The 20,535-nt window shown below is 37.8% G+C and overlaps 1 long non-coding RNA gene across 1 annotated transcript in view; it reads left to right on the plus strand.

Annotated features, from left to right (window-relative positions):
- LOC307131184 overlaps positions 1–13,614 on the plus strand; it is a 403,239-nt gene extending 389,625 nt beyond the window's left edge. Inside the window, exons 2-3 of the long non-coding RNA XR_013817132.1 lie at positions 11,919–12,693; positions 13,108–13,614. This is a non-coding gene — a long non-coding RNA (uncharacterized lncRNA). The remainder of the gene's footprint in view (positions 1–11,918; positions 12,694–13,107) is intronic.
- The last annotated feature ends 6,921 nt before the right edge of the window (positions 13,615–20,535 follow it).

The following is a 20,535-nucleotide window of genomic DNA, read 5'->3' on the forward strand; positions in this document are numbered from 1 at the left end:
AGGCACTGTGGCACGAGAAAGCCGTATGAAAGTGGCGCATACACGAGAATGGCACCTGCTGACGCCCGTTTCACATACTCCGTTTGCAGTACGTATGCGGTGCGTATTTTTTCCGTACCCTTGTTAACGGATAGCCTACAGTTTTCACACTGCACGCAGCTTCGATCCGTCAGTGCGTTCCAGGAGCGCGTGGCCATACAGCTGTGCTGCGATCGTTTCTGCACAGAGTATATCTTTTGATGTGCTGGCGCTGAATTAAAGTGACAGCGCATCCGCATTAAAACATGTATCGATACGAAAATCTAGTAATTCCACCACAGATGCATATAAAGTAAAGTCTACTCTGTTTCAAAGTCAACACATGGCTTTTTGCCTCGAGTAAAGCAAGGAAAACGTCCTTTAAGTAAACAAGGAGAAATAATGGAGAGCACCTGTACTTTCTTGGAGGTGGAAAACAAAGTTCTTTATGACCTGCAGGATTTCTTGTAAAAAGATTTAAAAACGAAAGAAAAGACGACAGTCGGTTTTTGTCTATCGTAAGATTTAATTTAAAATGTTTATTTTAACATAGTCTATTGTCTGTTTTGCAACTTGCATGAGCAACGTAATATATACGGGCTATATAAATATAAAGTAATGAATTCAATAAAACGTTTTTTAAGTGTAGTGCGTTTAAACATGATCTCTATAAAATAGTGTATAGGCCTACAAAGAGAATTGCAATGCTGACAAGTGTGAGAGGTCTACTCTCTCCCTGAGAATGTTGACATCCTAATCTTAAAAAAAAAAAAAAAAAAAAGCTCAGGCCCATTTGACACGTCTCAGGTTGTTTTTAGTCAAATTTGATTTATTCAGATGGTTATTTATCTATTTTACTTTTGTTAACACCAAAAGTTCCTTGTTAACCTATAAACCATATAGGTAATGTTAACACCAAAAGTTTTCATGTAATAAATGGAAAGCAAATAAAAATAGTCTCCTCCCCCTTTTATTCTGATCCGAAAAATTATCCGATCCGTGACTAATGATCCGTAGTGTGATCCGAACCGTGAGTTTTGTGATCCGTTGCACCACTAATTTTCATGAAAGCCCACAGTAAACCCTCATTGGGGCTCAAAAGTGCAAAACTGCAATGGGCCCCGCATGGGCTAACCCACTGGGGGCCCGTGTGGGTTCGAAGCCCACAGTGGGTTGCCCACACTAAACCCTCATTGGGGCCCAAACGGGCAAATCCACTATGGGCCCAGCAAGGGCTGACCCACTGGGGGCCTGTGTGGGTCATCTGTGGGCAAGCCCACAGTGGATTGCTCACACTAAACCCTCATTGGGGCTCAAACGGGCAGAACCGCTTTGGGCCCCACATGGGCTAACCCACTGGGGGGCCTGTGTGGGTTTTCTGTGGGCAAGCCCACAGTGGGTTGCCCACACTAAACCCTCATTGGGGCCCAAACGGGCAGAACCGTTTTGGGCCCCACATGGGCTAACCCACTGGGGGGCCTGTGTGGGTTTTCTGTGGGCAAGCCCACAGTGGGTTGCCCACACTAAACCCTCATTGGGGCCCAAACGGGCAAATCTGCTGTGGGCCTCCCATGGGCTAACCCACTGGGGGCCGGTGGGGGTTTTCTGTGGGCACGCCCAACTGTGGGCTTGCCCACAGTAATCCCACATAGGCCCCCAAAGGGTTTGCCCTTGCCCACACTGTCCCACAGAAAACTCACACTTACCCACAGTGAGCCCACACTTGCGTGTTTGCTGGGGCAGTACCAATAAAACAGCATGCGTATTGCTGTCCAGTTGGTAAGAGGGAGATCATGAAGAACGAGGTGGAATATCTCGTTCAGCATGGCTTCGCTAAAAGGAGTAACAGCCCTTGGAGTTCACCATGCGTGCTAGTGCCTAAAGCTGACGGGTCACTCCGTTTTTGCACTGATTTTCGAAAAGTGAATTCTGTCACTCTACCGGATGCATTTCCATTGCCGCGTATGGAGGATTGTATTGCGAGAGTTGCGACGATTCTTAGGGATGGCTGGCTATGACCGATGTTTTTGTAAAAATGTATTGACCGTGGTTGCTCCCTTAACCAAGATGTGCAGTCCTAAAAAAAAATTTAATTGGACTAATGATTGTCAAAGTGCATTTTTATGTGCTAAGTCTCTCCTCTGTAGTGCTCCGGTGTTTGTCTGCTCCTGAAGTGGCTCGTCCATTTAAGCTTGAGGTGGATGCCAGCGCGACCGGAGTTGGAGCTGTCCTGCTTCAGGATGGTGCTGACGGCATATCCCATCCAGTGTCTTATTTCTCTTCCAAATTTAATCGTCATCAATTGAATTATTCTACGATTGAAAAGGAGACTCTGGCTATGTTGCTTGCTTTGCAGCACTTCGATGTGTACGTAGGATACAGTTCTACTCCCGTCATCGTCTACACAGATCACAATCCGTTGGTATTTTTAAATAAAATGTACAACCACAACCTACACCTGATGCGTTGGGCGTTAATGGTTCAACATTACAACCTCGAGATCCATCACAAGAAAGGAACAGATAATGTTGTTGCAGATGCCCTTTCTCGGGGTTAGGTATAGTTAAATTTTCTTAAGTCTTATTTGGGTTTGTATTTTTTCTCTTGTTTGCTTGTTTGTCTCTTTTATAAAAAGGAGATTAGGTTCTTCTCTTAGGTGGTGGAGTGTTACGGCTTGTGCCTTGTGTGCGTTGTCTTCGCCCATGACGTCATGACTCTTTTCTTGTTCCCTTGTTTGAGTTGATTGTCTAGGTCCGCCCAGCGCACCTGCGGGTCGTTCCTGATCAACTCTTAAGGACGCTGAAGCGGAGCATGGCAGGAGAGAGGAGATTCACCAGCAAACAAGCTTTTCATTTTTGTATTCTATTTTTCCCTTATCTTTAGGTTATTTTTTAAGTGGTTTATCCTTTAGGTTTATTGCCTTAATACTTTAGAGTTGTTTAATTGTTTGTTATGATTAGTGATGGGCAGACCGAGGCTTCGTGAAGCACTGAAGCAGTTGAAGCAAATGTGTCATATTGTTTCGAAGCTTCGAATCAATCTGACACCCGTCTCTACGGCGCCATCTAGTGGTCACTTCCATGTGTTGATCTGAAATACCTTGACAATGATCCATGTAAAAAAAATTGTTTTTAACATCTGTCTGACAAGTACATGATCTTGGTTTTGTAACCTGTAGCCTCGTCATTGTAAAGAACTATATATATATTTGTTTGTTATACAAAATGAACATTAATAAAATAAATAAAGCCACAATGTGTCACATTTGTCACAAAACATTTTTATTCAAAAATATGAATTGCTCTGCTGTTGAAGGACTCAGCTGACTTCTTTTTTTACATATAATTTCTCCAGCCTTTGAAAAAATCCTCTCACAAGGGACACTTGTTGCTGGCATGCACAAATATTTTTGGATGATGTAAATACATGGATGATGTATTGTTGCAGAAGGCTAGCTGCCTATCACAATACACACATCTCACTTTATTTGGTGCTTCCAAATGGAAATGCTCCCACACCACAGATGTACGGCATCTCTTGCGTGCAGCCTCCATTTTTATATATTCAATTAATATATCTATCTATATATCACCTATGAATCTATATCTATATAATTCTATATATCTAACTTATGCTGTGCTATCTATCTGTCACTATCTAACTTAGCCTATATGAATGTGTCACTATATCTATACTATATGTCACTGTCTATACCTATCAGTCAATATATCTAATTTAAATCTAGCCTAAATATAACTAACCAAAGCGCACTATAAATCTCACTGCTATCACAAAATCACTGCTATCACAAAATCACTCTCCTCTCACAAAAACCCACGAGGTGAAGATGGATTTACTTCACTTTTAAACTGTGGTGAATTAGGTTTACAGATGTGTGACTGTGTGGCTTGTTCCCGCCCCCTTTAATCAACGCAGTTTCGGAAGGCGCCACCTGATGAAACACTTTGAAGCTTCATTTAGCCATAGTCACGTGACATGGGTGTTTCGAATCACAGTTCGGAGCAGTGTTTCGAAACATCTGCGCTTCGGGATCTCGGCAAAGCCCCGAAACGTCTGTTTCGCGTCTGCCATCCCTAGTTATGATACACGTTTCCTTTTGTGTTGTGTTTAGTTTTGTGAGTTAAATAAATATTATCACTTCGTATTTTGGTTTCACGCGTCCTTCGTTATGTTGTGTTCCCCTTTCTCTGGCATTTAAGAAGGGGTTCGTAACATCTGGAAACATAAATATTTATTAAAATACTCTGATTTTTTCCCCCATACTTTTCCAGACCTGGAATTTACTCAAATCAAATTCCATACTTTCCCAAACTGCGTAGAAACCCTGGTACTAAAAGTGTTACACACGTTTTGGCCTACAGGCCTTGATGACCATCAACACCTCTGTCTTGTGGTAAGAAGACTATTGTGGTAAGAAAGATGGGGGTTGCAACAGTAAAGCAAATGTCTTTGTTCATTTTCAAATAGCTTTGAAAAGCCCCAGAGTTTTGTGCTGTCCTGTGACTACAAATAAACAGAAACAGACATGACTGAATATGTAAGTGTGTCCTTCCTCTTTTGTGAAATAGCAGTAAAATCCACTTTATTTCTAAATGATTACTGTGCAATCCTGACACAAACTAATTATTACACTTTCTATTGTAAAACTGTGATAAAACATCAATGCTCACTAGTTTCCAGTCTGATAAAAACTCCTTTCATTGGTGAAACCTCTTTCAAACTTAATTCGACTAATCAATACATTGAATCCGATTCTTGACTCTGGCTTCTTTACTCCCCTCACAGTCACTGGACATTCATAGGGAATTAATTCATTCACAGTGATTTAGTACTGTAACAATAATCAGCACATTATACAGTCTCTCAAACATGAGGCGTTTCCTGTCTGTGAAATTCATTCCACAATGATGACATATAAAACCAGTTCTCTCATAAATGAATACTCATGTGGTACTTCAGGGATTTTTTATACCTAAAACTTTTCCTACAGTGCCCACATGTGAACGGCTTCTCTCCAGTGTGAACTCTCATGTGCGTGTTAAGAATTTCTTTACAGTTGAAACTTCTTCTAGGTGAATGGCTTCTCTCCAGTGTGAATTCTTAAGTGGCCTTTAAAGTTTCCTTTTTGAGTGAAACTCTTTCCACATTGTTTGCAGGTGAACGGCTTCTCTCCAGTGTGAATCCTTATGCGGTCTACAAAGTGTTGTTTTTTAGTGAAACTCTTTCCACACTGAGGGCATATGTAGGGTTGCTCCCCAGAGAGTGGACTTGTCTCATGTGGACTTCAAAGTTTTCATGTTGATCAAAACACTTTCCACACTGTTGGCAGATGTAAGGCTTCTCTCCAGTGTGAACTCTCATGTGTCTTTTAAGGCTTACTCCTGGAGAGAAACTCTTTCCACACTGTTGGCAGGTACACGACTTCTCTTTAGTGTGAATTCTCATGTGTCTTTTAAAGTTTCCTTTACAACTGAAACTCTTTCCACACTGTTGGCAGGTGTAAGGCTTCTCTCCAGTGTGAACTCTCATGTGTCTTTTAAGGCTTACTCCTGGAGAGAAACTCTTTCCACACTGTTGGCAGGTACACGACTTCTCTCTAGTGTGAATTCTCATGTGGACTTTAAGGCTTCCTTTACAACTGAAACTCTTTCCACACTGAGGGCATGTGTTAGGTTTATCTTCAGTATGAACTCTCATGTGAACTTCAAAGTTTTTATGTTTATCAAAACTCTTTCCACACTGTTGGCAGATGTAAGGCTTCTCTCCAGTGTGAATTCTCATGTGTCTTTTAAAGTTTCCTTTACAACTAAAACACCTTCCACACTGTTGGCAGGTGTAAGGTTTCTCTCCAGTGTGAACTCTTATGTGTCTTTTAAGGTTTACTCCTGGAGCGAAACTCTTCCCACAGTGTTGGCAGGTACAAGGCTTCTCTCCAGTGTGAATTCTCATGTGCCTGTTAAGGTTTTTTTTTAGAGTGAATTTGTTTCCACACTGTTGGCAGGTGAAATTACTTCCAGTTCCCTTATTTTTAGCCCTTTTTCGTGAGGAAGTCAGTACTTCACTCTCCTCTTTCAGCACCATCAGGTCTAAGGCAAAAAGAGACAAATGCAAATTAACACCAGTTAAATGGCGCAAAGCAACAGACAACAAAACATATAGACATGTAAAGTATCAAAAACAACATACAACTACATCCTATTCCCATGGGCATCGCACCGGGGGGGAAAGGGGACAGAGTGCGGAGGGCCCAGAAGTTTTTGGGTACATCTGTATCCTTTCCATAACAATATCCTTCGAAATAATTGAGGAGCACCGTCTTTTTACCCCTAAATGAAGACGGACAAAGAAATTCGCTCCAATGCCTGCAGTGCCACACAGCATCTTCTCAATAAAGAATCCAGCTGAAGATACACCAGTCTTCTGGGTCCAGTTGTTCAAAAAGTTTTATCTGGATCAGAATTATCTGGATTTGGAAATCCTATGTCTTGCTATCCAGGATCAAGTAATTAATTTTACTTCTGTGCTGGTTTTTCATAGTATTGCAGTAGAAGAGTCAGTGTGGGATCACTTAATGTGTTTTTATTTGAAGAGACAGAAACCAGAACAATAAAAGAATACAAACATCCCCTCTATATTTTCATTTAAATAGTCGTATGAAGCACCTAAAGCAGGGGTGTCAAACTCAGTTCCTGGAGGACCACAGGCCTGCAGAGTTTAACTTCAACCATAATTAAACACCCCTTATCCAGTTCAGTTAGGTAAAGAATCCTAAAAAATGACCCCCACCTAAATAAGAATCACAAGCTGAAGTGTTGTCAAATACATGAAGACTGGTTTTGTATAGGCTTTATAGACAGATAGGTTGAGAGTGACTCTTGAAGGACCAGCACCACATCCTTGTATACTTCAGCATGTGATTCTTATTTAGGTGGGGGTCATTTTTTTTGTATTCTTAAGCTAACTTAAGTCTCCGAGATCCTGACTGTGTCAAGAGGGTTGATTATGGCCATTTCAGGAACAACTCGCAGAACAAGATTCAGGGAACAAGGATTCAGTCAATTAAAAGTGTTTGTCATTCCTGAAACTTTGCAGTATGCGTGGACATTGGTCCTCTTAAGAAGCATGGCAAAAACTTTCTTCAAATTGGGAATGTATTTTAGACTACAGACATAAGCAGCACAGCTGTTATGCCACTCTTGTTTACATTGTGCATAAGCTTTGCTTGTTTCAATGAGAGGATCTGTGAGTGAACAGAACTCAGTATTTTAAGTTCAAAATGAGAAATGTCACTGAAAGGCAAACGACCAGTTTAGTCCAACCTGCAGATACACACCGTTGGGAAAAGGTTGTGCCCAGATACCCACAGTGCCTTGTGCCTCTCTGTCATCTCATACATATTAAAAATCAATGCGTTTCATCATTGGCCACTGAGATAAGACATTCTTCAAAAATATCATTCATTTCTATAGAGCTTAATAAGGGTGGGTTAATAAGGATCAAATGTCTGAGTTTAGCTTTGAGAATGAAACCAACCTGTTTCTTCATCTTTCACTCTCAATGTTTCCTCAATCTTCATTTCTTCACTCTCCTCTTTAATAGACACCATCTTTATGTCTTCAGTCTCCTCTTTAATAGACACCATCTTTATGTCTTCAGTCTCCTCTTTAATAGACACCATCTTTATGTCTTCAGTCTCCTCTTTAATAGACACCATCTTTATGTCTTCATTCTCCTCTTTAATAAACGCCATCATTATAATATTGTGTCACGTGGATCTCAGTCGCTTCATTAAGAAGTATTTCTGTGTGTGTGTCCTGTTTCAGATGAGAATAATTAACAGAAAGAAAAAGACATCAAAACTAAATCTCTGAGAGTCTCAATCAGCTCTAGTTCAGTAGTTCAGTCACTGGTAAGAGAATCAGAGAGAGAGTTAACCCTCTAGGCGCCACGTCGAGTTTACTCGACAAGATGCGGCACTGAATAAAACGGCCGATTTTGTCAAATAGGGTGTCAAATTTCATTCGAGCTCCCCTCCACTAGATGGCAGACATGTCATACTTCATCCCGACTCAAAAAAACTCAATGCTTCTATACAAAATCTTCGAGCAAGAGCACATTGAATTAGTGCGAACAAAAGCGGAGCTACATAATACATAATACATGTTGTGCGAGTGAGACATTTTATCAGAGCAATATTGTCAATGTCAGCGAGTATTTGCATTAGATTATTATTATTTTCTAATGGCATCAATAAAGCTTACCCGCAATGAAGTGTTGGGTCTTCTATTCGCAGACCCTGATTCTGAAGGGGAATATCTGCCTTCAGAAGATGACGGTGATTCTGAAAGTTAAAGTATAGCCCTACACCAAGCACAAACAGTGAATCCTTTGCCCAATGTAGATGGTCCTTTGCCCAATGTCAGTGGTGGAAACACAGTGGTGTACGGTAAGATTGCACAATTATTAAACTTTATTATACTAATGGTCTGTATTTGGATGTGCATTGATATACAGTTCGCCTGAAACAGATCACAGTAATAGTCATATGCACATGATTTAATATGAAGCGGTCACGTCCGTAGCGCATTTTTATGGCTGTTCAGAGCAAAATAGTAAGATCCTAATAAGCATAGACGTAATTTAGCTTTGTATATAAAGTTTCAAGTTATTTGTATTTATAATTGTTCTATTATATAAACTTAACCTTTAAAACGTTATGGATGTGACAGAGCACTGAAGCGCAGTGACCTCTTATTTATAGCCCTTATAAAGTCAACAGGAAGTGCTGTTTGGACAAAATCAGTTTATTTATTTCTCAGGCATGCCTCCATCTTTCTGCAAAATGCTTACTGTTAAAATAAAGTTTAAAAGGGGGGTCTTTGAAAATTTAATTTTAGCATTGTTGCTCATCTCATATGTGGTGGATAAACAAGGCAATTTTCTGTTATAGCACATTAATACAGTATATTACAGACCTAAATGGACAACTTAAAAAGGGTTTTCTCTTTTGTTAAAATTTTTTTCATGGTAATGATGACCTTTGCATGGAATTGCCTTATCTAAAAACAAATGTTTGGAGGCTTTTAATTATTCAAAATAATTGCTTTGTGGAATATTTTCCCTAACCATTTACTCAGTGGTATCATTTTTTTTTTCTTAGATGCCGTTTTGATATTAACAAAACACCTCTTTGATTGTCTAATTTTCATCAGCAGGTCCTTTTGATGCAGTGTTTGGTTTGAGTCTAATATATTATTAGTCTGTCAGTTGTTGAATTCTGATGGTCAGCTTTTGAGAACTATTGAACTTTAGCCATTTAATGATTTGTAGAAATCGAGATAGAAATCGAAATATAGCACTTATAATCACTGAATCAGTTGTTGTGAATCAATCGGTTCAATTGACTCGGAGAGTCTAAAGCTCCGGTTCTCTCGTCACTCAGAGACTGAACTCATGTTTGAACTGATTCACCATAAAGAGCGAAATGAGCCGCTCCTTCTGTTACTCATGAGTTTATTCTGTTACTTTACTCACACAACACTGATAAATGTTAGATAAAGCAATGCAGTGTTACATTTAATAATACACAATTAATTCTGCTTCACTTAAAACGCTTACCTTTCTTCAGCAGGATCACAACAGATGTGGGAGCGGGACGCGGCCTTATGACGTCACATCAACACACCAAAATAAAAGTCCCGTTAAAGTCTGATGTGTCTAAAATCACAAAAGTGCATAGAAATTTTACACAATTCAGAGTTGAATGTATTGGTAAAAATTGGTACAACACAATGGTAAGTTAATTGAGAGTTAAAAAATATTAATTTTAATTCAATTCACATTTATTTGTATAGTTCACAATACATATCGTTTCAAAGCAGCTTCACAGAAAATGCATGCATCTACACAGGGGGCACAAGTGGGGCCACAATGAATACAGACGGGCCAATCTTATGTTGTGTTTTTATCTGCAGAACTGTAGATATCCAAATAATTTAAAGTTCAGCAAGCTTAAAAATCATTAATACCTTATTATCTTTTAATAGCATTCAGTATTTCCCATAGGATTTAGTGAAGCTGTGGGTGGACCTCTGTCCCTGTAGGGGGGTTCGGGGGAGGACCAGAATTCATGTGATTTCCGAAGAAAGACTGCCCACATCTTTTTTCTGTTTAAATATTTCGGGAAAGGCGAGTCAGTCACAGACGAACTGAACATAAGACTTGCTAGGATTGTGTAATCAGAGACAGCTGTGACCCAGAGCTCTGTATGCTTCATTCATCTGACTTAATTCATGATTAAAACAGTTCATCTAAACTTCGTCTCTGCTCTCCTCATTCAACGAACACGCGGGCTTGAGGAATTGATGCCAAGCCCAACACTTTCCCCCTTTCTTTTTTAAAGAAGGATTTTTAATATATTTCTTGTCACTGATTGTGGTATCATTGTTTTATGTTGTCATTACATTTCAGCAGTATTTTAAGTTTCAACAAAAGTGATCTAGAATCAACATCACATTGTAACCTTGATCAGACAATATTACCAAAGATAATTTTTCTTAATTTCAATATTGATTCAATATCAGCGATGTAGAATCCATCATAACGTAACGTTTATTCAACAATTTCACCATTGATTAAACATTAAATGCGGGTGCAAACGTAATATTGAACTAACATCAATTCATAATGTTGAATCAATGATATACAGTATGACGCATCAACACTGACTCAACATTGTTTCAATGATAACATGCTATCTGGGATATGTGTCAGTATTGAAATGCATAGAAATGCTTTTTCTGATATTAAAATGTGGACATATAAAGTTCATCTAAATCTAAAAACTTGAAAATAGGTGTAAAATGTCTAAAAATACGATTGCCCTTGAATCAGATTTATTTTCATGAAATCCTCATAATCTTTCAACAGTTGCTGACATTATTTGGATCAATTTCCCCATTTATTTGAGTCACTTTTCCCAGTTTAAAGCCATAAACTAATAAATGATGATAAACATGATAAAGTAGACATAAGCCATGAAAAAAAGCTTTAGTTTGATTGTTGAATCTAAACTGCTCTGTCTCTCTACTCTCTCAAACTACAGATATCTGCATATATCCAGACCACAGCGCCTCTGTTTTTACAGACACAAATTCAAGGCCTATTAAAGCGATCATTTAAGTTTGTTATACTTTTTATGACTTTTTATGGCCTAAGGACCCACAGAAACCCAGTTATTTGCTTGTGAAGTTATGGTATTTCCTCATTTATTTCATTTATAATGAATGTTTTCTATATTGTATATATACAAACAGCAAAAATGTAAGTCGGGTAGTCTACTGTGTCTTGATTTAGAGCAATTTAATATTTTTTTAATCTCTCAATGTGAACTGTATTATTAACTTACTATTGTGTTTTTAAATGCATTTCAATTATACATAGAACTCAGAATTTTGTCATCTTTTCTTTTATTAATATATCTTTTCTATGTACATTTCTCTGCACTTCTGTGATTTTATTTAGACACATCAGTGAACGGGACTTTTATTTTGGTCTTTGTGTATGACGTCATAAGGCCGCGCCGCGCTCCTTCATCTGTTGTGGCTGGAGAAAGGTATGTGTTTTTAGCGTTTTAAGCGAAGCAGAATGAATGATATATTATTAAATGTAACTTTGCATTGCTTTATCTAACATTTATCAGCGTTGTGTGAGTAAAGTAACAGAATAAACCCACGAGTAACAGAAGGAGCGGCTCATTTCTCTCTTTATCGTGAATCAGTTCAAACATGAGTTCAGTCTCTGGCGACTGACGAGAGAACCGGAGCTTTAGACTCTCCGAGTCAATTGAACCGATTGATTCACAACAAATCATTAAATAGCTAAACTGCCTAATATAAGGGTCTGTGGCTGCGTTCGAAACCGCATACTCTTTGAGTAGGTACTCATTTTCAATAAGTACTTACTTAACGAGCTCTAAAAGAGTAGGTACTATATTGCCTGATCTCGTTAAGTATGAATGCGAGCCGCACTTTATGCGCCATGTTGACGTTATCATGTGACCTACGACGTTATCTCAAGCACAACGACTTGAAAGACGAGTGACAGGTTTAATTCATCGATCTATAAATATCTTAATATTGATTAAACTTGCTAATTGTGTGGGCTTGTTGAAGAAACAGCTGCCCATTTATTTTGTGATATTAACCCTACTAATCTGACCCAGTTTTATCCTTACCAAAACCCACAATCGTGATCTCTTAAATATGTTGTTAATTTCTTTATTTTATATGCAAAACATGTCATCCACAAGCAAAATTGGCCTAAATCTCCTTTATATTTTCCTTTTTAAATTTAACTCCTGTTTTATCCCCCAATCCCTTATTCAAAGATATCTAACCTTGTTATTGTTTTTTCTTTGTATATAATGTATGCAAACCCATGATATTTGTTTTATTATTAGGATTGTTAAAGATACAACCATGTAATTATAAAATAAAAGATAGGCCTATGAGTGACAGGTGCAGTGAGAGCTCAAAGCATCAATAACTCCACAGCCCGACCTGTGCAGTTTCCCGCAGTCTGCAACGAGGACGTCTTTCAGCTGCTCGAAGATCTCACCTTGGGAGAACACTGTTGATTTTATACTCTTAAAATGTAAGTTATTACTATTCAAAATTAAGATTACCCCAGAATGAATTGCATTGCTAGCCCACTAAAACACTTACACAATAATAATAATAACAAATGCTGACCAATACTTAATTATATTACTTTTTTTTTTACTGAAAATTATATTGTTTTAGTAAAACAAGCAAAATGCAACTTGTCATATGCATAGCGATGCATGAAAATACACTAGAACAAATGCAGCCGATGTGAATACCAATTTTCAGTCAAGCAATTAATAAATGCATGAGTTAATAAAATATTTTATTTACTGACAACAATAGGAAACATGAATTAATGAGTAAAAGAATGAATAAAAGTAAACATCACAAATGAATAAGTCACCATGAAACAAAGCTTTATTCAAACGTATTGTTCTAACAAACCATCACACATTTACAGACGGTGAACCCCACATCTGCTGCCATCTCAACACAGCTTGATGAAGCAGTTGACCACCGTGAACACCTTCGCCTGTCGTAGCCGTCCATCATGTCCCTTCTGAACCCCACAACCCTGAAGCAAGAGTGAGAACATGTGTGGGACAATCTCTGACTGCTGATGTGTCTGCTCCAAACATCCGTGTGCCTGCTCTCCATCAGCATGACTACTTAAAACGCTTTACAATTCATGTTGTCAGCATCCCATTTCTTGCCATATTTGATTTAATATTTTTTACAATTACATGCTACTTGTATTGTAGCTTTATGACTTTTGTGGTGTAGTGGGCTAAACACTGAACTGATAAGCAGAAGGTTTCTGCTTGGATCTCCGCAGCCGTCACCACCAGTGTGTCCTTGATCAAGGCTCAACCACAGAAGCTCTGCAGCAAATGCACAGACATCAACAATCAGAAAAGTGCTGAAATAACTCTGTTTGAAATTAAAATAAAATACAACTTAAGATTTAAATGTATGTTTTATTCATTTCTGTAGTATACTCAAAGCCTTTGATAACCGGCTTCCTTCATCACCCTCTCTTCAGTGTCCACCAGATAAACACACACACACACACACACACACACACACACACGTGCTCTTCTGCCCCTGTAACATCAGACAACTTTCATGTTACCTGTATCTTAAACAACACCTTGATAAAAGCATAAAAGTTTATGTGCTCAATAGCCTTAAATGTTGAGGTAGTTGCTGATGTGTTAATGTTCCTCAATTCATCAACAGTACTAATGGACAAATAAAAAAAGATAACTTATGTTTAGTTACTTTATGTAGATCTATTAACATTACTGACGTTCATGTAAAGCAGTGTTGACCACAGTGAACTCTACATTATAGCACACACACATCACTCTGATCAGATGTCTATTTCATGCTGTGATGTCATCTGCAATACTTATCGAAAATGTTCCTGTCAGATGTTAAATAGACATTTAGTAAGCATCTTTATCTTTAAGTATATCGTTTATGTAAATCCACTTTGTAGACGTGTGTGTGTGTGTTACTGGAGCTCATACATAATAAAACGTGTTTTTACAGCCCAATCACAACTACACTATACTGTCTGTCGTCTTTACACTTTTAACAATTCAACAGTTTAACGTTACTCTACAGTAGTCCAACAAATGCGATTTTAACACAAGGAACGGTGATTTTGGTTTGTAATACTCACATTTGATTGGCTTTTCTCCGCCTGACGTCTCCTTTCCTGTGGCCTCATGGGAAGGCAGGGATAGAAAAGTATCCGACGATGGGTGCTTCACAATCTGGGCGGAATCAGTAGGCCATCCGGGAACTTCTCGCCTTCTCTTTTATGATTACTGAGGTTTCGAACATACTTCTCCTTTCACATACTGTTTTCGCCTACTATATAGTAGGTAAGTAGGCATATTCGAACGCAACATCAGTATACGCACGTCCGAATCTCGCGAGAAATACTCCAAAACCCTGGTAGTTCTCGCCTACTCTTTTATGAATACAAAGGATTCGAGCATACTCTTCGCTCGCCTACTGCTTTTTACATACTATATAGTAGGGAAGTATGCGGTTTCGAACGCAGCCTGTGTCTATAATTTGCTTTGTTTTGTTAATTTGCTGTGTTAGTTTTTAGTGTTTTTTGTCCATCACTCTGAATGAATAAAGATGTAAGTTAATTGTATAATAGAATTCATGATTAATTGAATTAATTCATGATAGAATTCAATAATATATTATTTAACAGACACTTAAATGTAAGGCATAGTTCAGTAATACTCAAAAGCTGAGCATCAGAATTCAACAACAGTCCAACTAATATTAATATTAATAATAATAACAAATGAATAATAATACTTCAACCCCTGTCTGTATAAGTACAGTGTAAAATAGCCATACTCAAAGCTTGTGAGTTAGTCCCAGAGGCAGCAGTTTCATATGTTTAATTCACCTGAGACGAGGGAATTATTTTCTATAGATGGTTTACTTCTAGCAAATTAATAATAATAATAATAATAACAACAACTAATTCATAATAAAAATATTTTGTTTTGGTGTGTGATATGTGTACTATTCCAAATAAAAAAGGGGTGAGAGAAGTTGTTTAAGAACCAAACACTGCATCAAAAAGACTTGCTTGTGAAAATTAGATAATTGAAGATAATTGAAGAGGTGTTTTGTTAATATCAAAACTGCATCTACGAAAAAAAAAATTATACTACCAAGTTGTTTAAATTAATGGTTAGGGAAAAAAGAGCAATATTTTTTAATAATTAACTCTTCAAAGATTTATTTTTAGATCAACTTGCAGTAATCAATCGATTAGATCTCTTTTTGTTTCTACCTCTTCTCCATCTAAATTAGTTTGGGTTCATATGTTTCCCTCATTTGAGTGGGAAGATTAGTGGGTATTGTGTAACAAATAAAACCAAAGAAGTGTCATTTAACATTATTGACAGAATATATCCTGAGAAACACATTAGATATGAGATGTCTCAATTTATAAGTGTTAAAATTAACTGAAACCTCTTAAATCTGTTATACTTCATTCAAATGAATGACTTTCCAAAAGAAACATATATCTATATTATTGATTTGTTTTTGTTATTAGGAAAATGTCATATTCATCAAACTAAATGGAGTAATTTAAAACCAAATTTTACTCATTTTCAAAAAAGTGTGAAATTAATTTAACATGATTGTGATGCCCTTTACTTTTAAGTTCAACTTTTTTGTTTATTTTTATTTAAATCGTTATACAAAATGTGTCAAGAAATTCTGTAAATTCTGCTGTTGAATTCTGTCATTTTGAAAATTAAAAAAAGAAAATTTTAAATCAAACACTATCACTTTCTTGCCAATGCATTGACTACTGAACTAGGAGAGATATCGGATTTATTGTTCTTTCTGTTAATTATTCTTAAACAGGACAAACACACAGAAAAACTCCTGGAGAAGCGACACTATTATAAAGATGGAGTTTATTAAAGAGGAGAGTGAAGACGTGAAGATTGAAGAAACATTGAGAGTGAAAGATGAAGAAACTGAGGAACAAACAGAGAAAGAGGAGAGTGAAGACGTGAAGATTGAAGAAACATTGAGAGTGAAACATGAAGAATCTGAGGAACACACAGAGAAAGAGGAGAGAGAAGACGTGAAGATTGAAGAAACATTGAGAGTGAAACATGAAGAAACTGAGGAACAAACAGAGAAAGAGGAGAGTGAAGACCTGAAGATTGAAGAAGTATTCAGAGTAAAACATGAAGAAACTGAGGAACAAACAGGTTGGTTGACATTAAGCTTGTTCACGTGCTTGTTTTTTGAAAAAAATTTGTGTTGTAAATATAATTTATTCTGAAGCAATATTCTCACCAGTGTTCAATCAGATTTGACATATTTACATGTGATATTTTTACCTTTTATAAAGGGCAGTTTCCCCCTAATCTTATTAAATATAGGCTATGCTTCAGCTTTCATTTTATCTTCTTAAATTTGATCTATAAATTAGAATCAGACACTATAGGGCTGTTACCAATCAAATTAAATAATTTTGCATTGGAAAAATGACAACTGCATTAAATAATGTTATGAGATTGTTTAAATGTTTAAAATATTTTTTGAATATACAAACAAGAAAAGTTTGAAAGAAGGTTTCAACATGAAACTAAAACGCCAGTAGGTGGCGGCAGGTGAACGAGCGAGTCATTGAGTCGATTCGTTCAGGAATGAGGCAGTCGTTTACGAATAGTTTATTGAATCTTTTATTCAACCGATTCATTCAAAACGCTGAATCATTCACTAACACACTGTTGCGGTGATACGCGTTCTGCTGTGATCTTGTTTGGAACTATTTTCGCTCCTGAAATGGAACAAAAACACTCAATATTGCATCTAAAATGTAAGTGACTTAATGTTAATAATTGTTTATGGATCTGTCATATGAGTCGTGATGTTATTCAGGAAAATGGCACTCTTGGTAATGTGACGTTGCAACTGTATCATATGTTACAAGTATAAATACATTTCTAAATTTTTTAGGTAGTGTGTTAAGTGAGTTTCTGTGTGAGCGGTGCACATTTGTTTTGATTTCTCCTCGAGAGCGTCGACAGTGCAACGTTATAGTTACAGTTCATTATATACAACCCCAAACCAGAAAAAGTTGGGACAGTATGGAAAACGCAAAAAAAAAAAAAAAAAAAAAAAGTGATTTCTACATTTACTTTGACTTGTATTTCATTGCAGACAATATGAACACAAAATATTTCATGTTTTGTCTGGTCAACTTCATGTCATTTGTAAATATGCATCCTTTCCTGTCATTCAGACCTGCAACACATTTAAAAAAAAGTTGGGACAGGAGCAATTTAGGGCTAGCCTGACGTTGTCATACTCATTTATAGTCAGAATATGAGTCTGATGCTGCTCCGTTGGGCTGTGATTATGGGGCGTGTTTCAACCGAACCAGGAAAGACCTCAATTGGATAGACCTACAACCAATCAGAGCAACGGAGCGACGCATAACGTTAGTTATCAAATGTCAACAGAACTCAACTGCACTGTGTTGCCATGTCCGCGGGTTGAAGCGACCCCAATTATGTGATATACAGACCCAGGAATGCGATTTTTAGCTGCCAGCCCTGCCAAAATAACACATATTTTACCCCCCAAATGCCTTTTTTCCCCGGAGAACCCCCATGGAAAGCTATTGGGCTTGTTTTTTGCTAGTTTTGAGGAACGTTAGCAATTGGGCGGGTTTTGTTGTAAAAACTTGGCAACCCTGTCTGCACGCACGCTGAAATAAGTAGCCTTACGTTAGAAGAAAAAGATGAGTGTAAACGATCTTTGCCGGTGTTGTAAAAAAAGAATTTAAGGATACACAGAGTACTTACCAACACAATCATCATTTCTGAGAGAAATAGTAAAGGTGAATGCATATACAAACAAGTTCTCCGTTTAGGATTAGAACAAACTCAACCCAAGCGCCTTTGATGACGTGGATGATTACGTTACTGTTTATCATCTGTCCATCATCGTCTAAAGCCCGCCCTGACAATTTCATTGGTCCGAACAGTTTCTGTTCGGGCATAATTACTTCTCTACGGATCAAGTCCAGACCGAACTGCCCGAGTAAAAATGTTGTGGGTGGGGCTAAGTTCGGCTGGCATCCAGGCTAATTTAGGGCTAGTAATGAGGTAAAATGGTTAAATAATGATGTGATTTGAAACAGGTGATGTCAACAGGTGATTGTAATTATGATTTGGTACAAAAGCACCATCCAAGAAAGGTCTAATCCTTTAGGAGCAAAGATGGGCCGAGGATCGGCAGTTTGCCAACAAATATGTGAGAAAATTATTGAAATGTTTAAAAACAATGTTCCTCAAAGAAAGATAGGAAGAGATTTGGATATTTCACATTCAACAGTGCATAACATAATTAAAAGATTCAAGGAATCTGGAGGAATTTCAGTGCGTAAAGGACAAGGGCGCAAGCCTAAGCTGAACAACCGTGATCTCCGATCCCTCAGGCGGCACTGCATCAAGAATCGTCATTCATCTATAAGCGATATCACCACATGGGCTCAGGACTACTTTGGCAAACCTTTGTCAAGTACCACAATACGTAGTTACATCCACAAATGCCAGTTAAAACTGTACTGTGCCAAAAGGAAGCCCTATGTTAACAGTGTCCAGAAGCGCCATCGACTTCTCTGGGCTCGGAGGCATCTGGGATGGACCATCACACAGTGGAAACGTGTAATGTGGTCAGATGAATCAGTATTTGAGGTATTTTTGGGGAGGAATGGACGCCGTGTGCTCCGGACCAAAGAAGAAAAGGATCATCCAGACTGTTACCAGCAACAAGTCCAAAAGCCAGGGTCTGCAGGTTTGCAGGAAGAATGGGACAAAATTACACCTGAAACACTTCATCACTTGGTGTCTTCAGTCCCTAAACATATTTTAAGTGTTGGGAAAAGGAATGGCAACATTACAAAGTGGTAAATGCTTTACTGACCCAACTTTTTTTGAAATGTGTTGCAGGTCTGAATGACCGGAAAGGATGCGTATTTACAAATGACATGAAGTTGACCAGACAAAACATGAAATATTTTGTGTTCATATTGTCTGCAATGAAATACAAGTCAAAGTAAATTTAGAGATCACTTCTTTTTTTTTTTTTTTTTGCGTTTTCCATACTGTCCCAAACTTTTCTGATTTGGGGTTGTATTATCCACTATCGATCACCACTTACAGGTGCTGGTCATATAATTAGAATATCATCAAAAAGTTGATTTATTTCACTAATTCCATTCAAAAAGTGAAACTTGTATATTCATTCATTACACACAGACTGATATATTTCAAATGTTTATTTCTTTTAATTTTGATGATTATAACTGACAACTAAGGAAAATACCAAATTCATATCTCAGAAAATTAGAACATTGTGAAAAGGTTCAATATTGAAGACACCTGGTGCCACACTCTAATCAGCTAATTAACTCAAAACACCTGCAAAGGCCTTTAAATGTTCTCTCGGTCTAGTTCTGTAGGCTACACAATCATGGGGAAGACTGCTGACTTGACAGTTGTCCAAAAGATGACCATTGACACCTTGTACAAGGAAGGCAAGACACAAAAGGTCATTGCAAAAGAGGCTGGCTGTTCACAGAGCGAAGGGAAGGAAAAGATGTGGTAGAAAAAAGTGCACAAGCAATAGGGATAACCGCACCCTGGAGAGGATTGTGAAACAAAACCCATTGAAAAATGTGGGGGAGATTCACAAAGGGTGGACTGCAGCTGGAGTCAGTGCTTCAAGAACCACTATGCACAGACTAATGCAAGACATGGGTTTCAGCTGTCGCATTCCTTGTGTCAAGCCACTCTTGAACAACAGTCAGCGTCAGAAGCGTCTCGCCTGGGCTAAAGACAAAAAGGACTGGACTGCTGCAGAGTGGTCCGAATTTGTTATCTTTGATGAAAGTAAATTTTGCATTTCCTTTGGAAATCAGGGTTCCAGAGTCTGGAGGAAGAGAGGAGAGGGACACAATCCACATTGCTTGAGGTGCAGTGTAGCGATGCACCGATCATGATTTTACATGGCCGATTCCGATACCGATTTTTTTCAAGAAAACTGGCCGATTCCGATTTCCGATTTTTATTTTTTAACACAATAAAAGAATGAAAGTATACATGAACAAAATGTTTATTTGGTATTTAACAGGCTAAATTGGCTTTTGGATAATGAAAACAAGTCCGCAATCTGAAATTAACAGGAAATTGAATTGGAAATGCTGAAAGGTGAAATTAAAGGCAACAACTGCATATTCTGCAATCCAAACAAAGATGGTACTTAAATCAGCATTTGTTTTTAAATTCAGTGTAAAGAAAAAAAGTCTTTA

The sequence above is a fragment of the Gobio gobio genome (assembly GCF_949357685.1).
Source record: "Gobio gobio genome assembly, chromosome: 1".
NCBI lineage: Eukaryota > Metazoa > Chordata > Actinopteri > Cypriniformes > Gobionidae > Gobio > Gobio gobio.